The sequence below is a fragment of the Myotis yumanensis genome, unplaced genomic scaffold, assembly GCF_028538775.1.
Source record: "Myotis yumanensis isolate MYYU_CA2020_CCGP unplaced genomic scaffold, mMyoYum1.0.hap1 SCAF_20, whole genome shotgun sequence".
NCBI lineage: Eukaryota > Metazoa > Chordata > Mammalia > Chiroptera > Vespertilionidae > Myotis > Myotis yumanensis.
The window spans coordinates 10,402,582-10,410,824 of NW_027223771.1; the positions used below are offsets into that span (position 1 = coordinate 10,402,582).

Sequence of the window (8,243 nt, forward strand, 5' to 3'; positions counted from 1 at the left end):
TCATCGATGTTTCTAACTCTCTATCCCTCTCCCTTCCTCTCTGTAAAAAAATCAATAACATATATTTTTTTAAAAATTTAAAAAATTAAATTCTTTATTGCTTACTAGTGGTTCTCAACCTTCTGGCCCTTTCATACAGCTCCTCATGCTGTGGGGACCCCCAACCATAACATTATTTCCGTGGCTGCTTCATCACTGTCATGTGGCTCCTGTGATGAACCGTCATGTAAATATCTGATATGGTGGTTCGACCGCCAAAGGGTTTGCGACCCACAGGTTGAGAACCGCTGGGCCTTAAAGTATGACTTGTGTCTCCCCTTCCCCCCATTGACCTCTCCCCGCCCCCACCCCCCACCCCCACCCCACCCTGCACCCCTACCCCTGCACCCCCACTCCTCACCCCTGCACCCCCACCCCACCCTACACCCCCACCCCTGCACCCCACCCCTCACCCCTGCACCCCCACCCCACCCTGCACCCCCACCCCTCACCCCTGCACCCCACCCCACCCTGCACCCCCACCCCTGCACCCCCACCCCCACCCCACCCTGCACCCCCACCCCTACCCCCCACCCCCCAGCACATGCCCTCACCCCCTAGTGTCTGTGTCCATAGGATATGCTCATATGCACGCGTACAAGTCCTTTGGTTGATCTCTTACCCCCCCACCCCTGCACCCCCACCCCCCACCCCTGCACCCCCACCCCCCACCCCCGCCTTCCCTCTGAGGATGGGCGGTCTGTTCGCTGCTTCTCTGTCTCTGGGTCTGTTTTTGCTCATCAGTGTATGTTGCTCATTATATTTCACACATGAGCGAGGCCGTGGGACACGTGCCTCCCCCCCTGGCTGACCTGCTCAGCGTGAGGCCCTGCAGGTCCATCCCTTGCTGTTGCGAATGGGAAGAGTTCTTTAAATCAACAACAGATCTGAAAATAAAATGAAATAAAAAAATCTGCTTTTTTCCCCCCCTAATCCTCCCTGTTTTTTTTGTTTTCACCCCCCACCCCCATTGCAAAGTAGAGCCTTTTCTCTGGGACTATATGGGGGGGGGGGGGGGGGGGGATGGGGCGCCAAAGATCGTATTGGAGAAGAAAAACCAGAATCAAGCTGGAATTTTTCGGGTTCATCCACGTCTGCCCTTTCCGTTTTGGGGATGAGCAGGTCAGGGCCTGCTTTGAGCTTTTTATATATTTTTTTTATTTTTTATTTTTAAATATATTTTATTGATTTTTTTTTTTTTTTTTACAGGGAGGAAGGGAAAGGGACAGAGGGTCGGAAACATCGATTTGAGAGAGAAACAGGGATCAGCTGCCTCCCGCACACGTGCCCGCAACCGCGGCGCATGCCCTTGTCCGGAATCGAACCCGGGACCCTTCAGTCCCGCGGGCCGACGCTCTAACCACTGAACCACACCGGCCAGGGCCTGCCTTTTTTTTTTTTTTTTTTTTTTTTTTTTAGCTTTTTAATCATCGCCTGTTGTGGGCAGAACCGGGGATGGCGGAGCGGAGCCGCCCGTGGGGCCCTCGGGAGAGCCCAGGAACCTCGGAACCGCACGGGCCGGGCCGGGAGGCCCAGCGGTGCAGCCGGGGTCGGACCCGGGGGCTCTGCGGGCGGAGGACGGGCTTTCCTGCTCGGGCGTCGGGCTCGGTGGGTCGGGAACCCGGGATCCCCTGCCCTTTCCCCGCCCCCCAGCCCCCCGATGGCGTCCTGGGGCCCCGGGCCTCCTGCATCCGACCGCGCGCTTCCGACCGCAAGGGGCCGCTTGGGGGGGTCGGGGAAACAGGGTGTGTGCGCGCAAAACGGGGCAAAAGGCTGAGAAGGAAAAGAAGCAAAAAAGTTGATCCCCCCCCAAAAGAGAAAAACAAAGAAAAAAACAAAAAAAAAACCCAAAACTAAGACCAAAAACAATGCCAGTCTCGGAGGAAGTGCGTCGTGATCCTTTGAAAAGACCTAGAGGCGAGCAAAGCCGCCACCTGCCCGGCTAGCTCAGTCGGTAGAGCATGGGACTCTTAATCCCAGGGTCGTGGGTTCGAGCCCCACGTTGGGCGGTTCGCTTTTTTTTTTTTAATTTTTATTTTTTAATCTTTTCCTTCCCCAGTTCGATCTCAGACCTCATCCGGGGTTTCTTCTTTTTCCAACGATTCAAGACATAAAAAAAAAAAAAAAAAAAAAACACTATTAAGACGAAAGGAACTAGTGAAGAGGGAACCCATGAAACCAGATCGCAGCTCATCTTAGAAATAACGCAAAGGTCCAAGGAAATAAATAAGCAAATAAGTAAGTAAATAAATAAATACGTAATAAATAAATAAGTAGGAAAATAAATAAATAAAAAGAATGAAAGCAAGAAATACGCAAAGGTCAAAATACATTAATAGGCAAATAAATAAGTAAATAAATGCATACATAAAAAATAAATAAATAAAAATACGCAAAGGTTAAAATAAATAAATAAATGAATAAAAAGAAAGAAATACGCAAAGGTTAAAATAAATAAGTAAATAAATAGATACATAAAAAATAAATAAATAGAAATACGCAAAGGTTAAAATAAATAAGTAAATAAATAGATACATAAAAAATAAATAAATAGAAATACGCAAAGGTTAAAATAAATAAGTAAATAAATAAATACATAAAAAATAAATAGAAGTACGCAGAGGTTAAAATAAATAAATAAAACATAGAAAGAAAGAAATACGGAAAGGTTAAAATAAATAGATAAATAAATACATAAAAATAAATAGAAATACACAAAGGTTAAAATAAACAAACAAACAAATAAATAAGCCAATAAATAGAAAGAAAGAAATAAGCAAAGGTGATCTGGTGTAGGAAAATATTGGTTACTTAAAAAAAAACAAAACCAAAAAACCAACCAACCAAACAAAAAATATTGGTTGGGGAGTGGCCTATGGAAGCCAGAGGTCAGAAGACAGGAACATTTATGAAATTGCGGGGGTGGGTGCAAATATCACTGAGGTCATCCCTGTGCAAACGTGGGAAATGTGACGTCTTTAGCTGAATGCCAGGCGATGCTCAAGATTCCTTCGGAGATCAGCTGGGCCTCACGGGGTGTACTCTGCAGATTAAGATCATGTCTGAAAATTCCTTCGTTTTATTTTTTTTGCTTTGACTGTAAATTCCTTGCAATGCCGTGCTTTCTGCCTGTGGGAAGGGCTGGTGATTATTCCAGGCTGTTTTTAAACCTCTGCATGATTGGTTTTAGTCATTCGCTTTTATTTTAATCAGGTGGCTCCTGTGAACAGACCCTGGGGAGATTTTTTTTTTATTTTGTTTTCCCTAAATGAGTTATTCAAACGGAAAATTCCCCCTTCGGCCATTTTAGCCTCCAAACATACCTCCAAGCAAATAATGAGATTTTCCTAACATAACTCAATTTCTCAGGGCAAAAACGTTGCTTTTATCTGCAAATTCTTTGTCTTAAATATTTTCTTTTTAAAAATATATATATTTTATTGATTTTTTGCAGAAAGGAGGAGAGAGGGATAGAGAGCTAGAAAGATAGATGAGAGAGAAACATCGATCAGCTGCCTCCTGCACACTCCCTACTGGGGATGTGCCTGCAACCAAGCCCTTGACTGGAATCGAACCCAGGACCCTTCAGTCCCTAGGCCGATGCTCTATCCACTGAGCCAAACCGGTTAGGACAATATCTTCTTTCTTTCTTTCTTTCTTTTTTAATGTTTTATTGATTTTTAGAGAGAGAGGGAAGGAGAGGCATGGAAAAATAGAAACATCGATGAGAGAGAAATGTCATTGATCGGCCGCCTCCAGCAGGCCCCACCGTGGGGATCAAGCCCGCAACCCAGGCCTGTGCCCTGACCAGGAATCAAACCGGTGGCAATCAAACCGGTTGGTTCCTGGGTTGACAATCGCCAAGCCACACTAGCTGGGCTTACATTTTTTCCCCGCATTCCCAGCAATTCTTAGACGTCCTCCACAATCACCATATATTATTATTGTTATCACTTCATGGCACAATTTCAGACTTTGGCAGGAACACACGGAAAATTTCAGCATCAGAAATGAAGGCCCCTAAATACCCTTTTTATTACAGAGGGGTACTTAATCACTAGGTGATGGGAGGAGCGGTAGAAGCTTTAAATATATAGATATATATATTATTGATTTCATATATATATTATTGATTTCATATATATATTATTGATTTCATATATATTATTGATTTCATATATATATTATTGATTTCATATATATTATTGATTTCATATATATTATTGATTTCATATATATATATTATTGATTTCATATATATTATTGATTTCATATATATATTATTGATTTCATATATATTATTGATTTCATATATATTATTGATTTCATATATATATTATTGATTTCATATATATATTATTGATTTCATATATATATATTATTGATTTCAAAGAGGGAGGGAGAGGGAGAGAGAGATCGAAACATCCATGATGAGAGAGAATCACGGATCAGCTGCCTCCTGCACGCCCCACACTGGGGACGGCGCCCGCCACCCTGGCCTGTGCCCTGACCGGGAATGGAAGGTGACCTCCTGGTTCCTAGGTCGACGCTCAACCCCTGAGTCACGCTGGCCGGGCTGTGACCTTATTTGGACATAAGTTTGCTGCAGAGGTAATTCCTTAGGCCGCCTGGTCATTCCAGAGTAGAATGGGCTCTGCATCCAGGGTGACCGGTGACTCTAAGAAAAGGGGAAATCTGGACACAGACACACACAGGAGAACACCCTGTGAAGATGAAGGCAGGGATGGGGTGGTGCTTTTCCAAGCCAAGCAGCGAAAGGGCGGAGATTGCCAGGAAACTTCTAGAAGCTGGGGGAGGAGGGGGGCATGGAACAGATTCTTCCTCTCGGCCATCCAGATAACACATGTGCTGTGTAAGCCAGTTTAGGGTATTCTGTCACGGTAACCCCAGGCCACGGATATAATCTGCCTTCTACTGTGAGGCGATTTTTCATTTTATTTTTATTTTTAAATATATTTTATTGACTTTTTACAGAGAGGAAGGGAGAGAGAGTTAGAAACATCGATGAGAGAGAAACATCGATCAGCTGCCTCCTGCATGCCTCCCACTGGGGATGTGCCCGCAACCAAGGCACATGCCCTTGACCAGAATCGAACCTGGGACCCTTCAGTCCGCAGGCCGACGCTCTATCCACTGAGCCACACCGGTTACAGCCAATTTTTCATTTTAATGTTTTTGTACCTCACTCGAGGCAATTGTCACCGTATCTTCATTTCATGTCAAAAGCCTCAGGAAAAGCAATGGTTTGTGCTGCTCTTTGGGGGAGTGGGCAGATGAGGGACGGAGGTGGGAAAGGGACTTTTTCAGCCCTGGCTGGTTGACACGCGAACTCATTTTTTTTGGTTGATTTTTCTTTGTTAAATGGCATTTAAATATATAAGATAAATATCAAAAATAGAAGTCTTTGCTTGACTATGGTTGCAAAGATCAAAAAACTTCTCTATGTGACACGGCACCAGAGTTAAGTTAGGGTTTTTCAAAATGCTGACACGCCGAGCTCAAAAGGTTCGCCATCACTGGGATAGAGCAAGGGCCTGGGGACGGAACGATCCCGGGTTCGATTCCGGTCAGGGGCATGTGCCTGGATTGCGGGCTCAGACCCCCCAGCATGGGGCATGCAGGAGGCAGCTGATCCATGATTTTTTTCTCATCATTGTATTTCTCTCTCTGTCCCTCTCCCTTCCTCTTTGAAATCAATAAAAACATTAAAAAAAAAAAAAAGCCAGAGAGACAAGCGTAAGGCCTGGAGGATGTTGGGGACCCTTGTGGAAGTAACTTGGGGCTTGTCAAAGCAGGAAGTGTTCACATCTGCAGAGGATTTTTTATGAGTTTGTTTGAGTCAACCTGAGGACAATCGCTGGGAAGCAAAATCTCAATTTTGGGGTTGAGGAAAGGCTCCAGAGAATGGCAGTTTTGCAGCTTATGTCGTTTTATTATTATTATTCTTACTAGAGGCCCAGTGCATGACATTCGTGCACCGGGGATGGGGGCGGTCCCTCAGCCTGGCCTGCACCCTCTCGCAGTCCCCGGGGGAGTGGGCCTAAGCTGGCAGGCGGACATCCCCCCAGGGGACCTCAGCCCTGCTGGAGGCAGGCTCCCACCACCACTGAGCTCGCCAGCTGTGAGCCCCGCTTCTGGCTGTGCGGTGCTCCCCCTGGGGGATCACCCTGAGCATCTGCTGCCTGCTGGTCAGTGAGCGTCATAGTGACCGGTCGTTTGGGGGTTCAGTTGATTTGCATATTACGGTTTTATTATATAGGGAAGGATTTTTCTTTTAATATACCTTATTGATTTTTTACAGAGAGGAAGGGAGAGGGATAGAGAGTCAGAAACATCGATGAGAGAGAGAAACATCGATCAGCTGCCTCCTGCACACTCCCTCCTGGGGATGTGCCCGCAACCCAGGTACATGCCCTTGACCGGAATCGAACCTGGGACCTTTCAGTCCGCAGGCCGACGCTCTATCCACTGAGCAAAACTGGCCAGGGCTATTTTAATGTTTTTGTTGATTCAGAGAGAGGAAGGGAGAAGGAGAGAGAGAAACATCCATGATGAGAGAGAAACATCGATCAGCCGCCTCCTGCACACCTCCTACTGGGGATGTGCCCGCAACCAAGGCACATGCCCTTGACCGGAATCGAACCTGGGACACTTGAGTCCACAGGCCGATGCTCTATCCACTGAGCCAAACCGGTTTGGGCTAGGGAAGGATTTTTAAAAAATATATAATTTTGTTGATTTCAGAGAGGAAGGGAGAGGGAGAGAAACATCAACGCTGAGAGAGAATCATTGCTGTCTCCTGCACGCCCCCCACTGGGGATGGAGCCCCGCAACCCAAACGTGCGCCCTTGACCGGAATCGAACCCGGGACCCTTGAGTCCGCAGGCCGGTGCTCTGTCCGCTGAGCCACACCAGCCAGGGCTGCACCTGATTTTACACATTACAACAGGATGTTGTGCCAAAGGACTTCATAGGCTCCGTGCAGGTGAAGGTTGGCCTTTGTCAAGGAAGACACCAGCCGGGACAGGACTAGCCGCCGTGACTCATTTTCGGTTGGAAAGTTTCAATTTCAGGCCCTCCTATGTAGATGCTTCCCATCCCTGAGTTTGCGAGGCCGCCATGCAGGCAGGCCTGCCCCGAGCGGGTCAGGTTTGGTCAGTTTATTGGGCACGCGTTCACCTTTAGGGTCACCTCCTTTCTGTGCAATTCTCCCTGTCCACCCATTTTGCAGCTGAGCCAGCTCGGGGCTTGGAAACAGGAGAGCGACGTGAGGCCATGCATTCGCTTTGGCGTGTTGTGCGCACATCCCTGGACACTGGTGACAAAGGCTGCAAGGTGCACCCCACTTGCGTGCTGCACGGTGGGCTGGGCAGCATTCTAGGGCAGGGGTGGGCAACCCCTGGCACGCGTGCCAAACACAGCACGCCTTTAACTTTTGCTGGCACTCGAAACCCTCTGTTATAATCTTCCACTTACAATTTTCTTCTTTTTTAAAAAAATATATTTTATTGATTTTTTACAGAGAGGAAGGAAGAGGGATAGAGAGATAGAAATATAGATGAGAGAGAAGCATCGATCAACTGCCTCCTGCACACCCCCCACTGGGGATGTGCCCGCAACCAAGGTACATGTCTTTGACCGGAATCGAACCCGGGACCCTGCAGTCCGCAGACCGACGCTCTATCCACTGAGCCAAACCGGTTATGGCACAATTTTCTTCTTAATATCGACTTTTTTATTTTTCAGATACATTCAGTGTAGGTGCATCTTAGATAAATAAATAATTTCACATAACAAGTTATCTTAAAGCCCGTAGACATGGATGGATGAGAGAGGGGAAGAGCAATTTTTATGCCTCTGCCTTAACCCTCCCCGCCTTCCTAGATCCGACCAGTGTTTTGGTCTCATCCACACGCGCTTGGGAATCTTTGTTCTCAGGGATGAACTTTGTTAAGTCTCGTGAGAGGAGTAGCCTGACGGATGACAGTCGTAGCGCGTGCATCTCTCTGAAGGTCACGAAGTATAAACCTGATGCAGAATCTCCGTCATCAGCGATGCAGCCGCAAAAGTCCCACTGACACTATCACACGGAGTCATCAGGTTTTCTGTCGGACTATCAGTGTATATGTATCCATTAAAAATAAATGTGTTTGTCACCATCACAGACTGTGTTTTTGTCGCTC

The 8,243-nt window shown here is 46.7% G+C and overlaps 1 non-coding gene across 1 annotated transcript; it reads left to right on the forward strand.

The window, feature by feature from the left end:
• The first annotated feature begins 1,975 nt into the window (after nucleotides 1-1,975).
• On the forward strand, nucleotides 1,976-2,048 carry TRNAK-CUU (transfer RNA lysine (anticodon CUU)). Its single transcript has one exon. It is a non-coding gene; the product is annotated as a tRNA-Lys (tRNA).
• The last annotated feature ends 6,195 nt before the right edge of the window (nucleotides 2,049-8,243 follow it).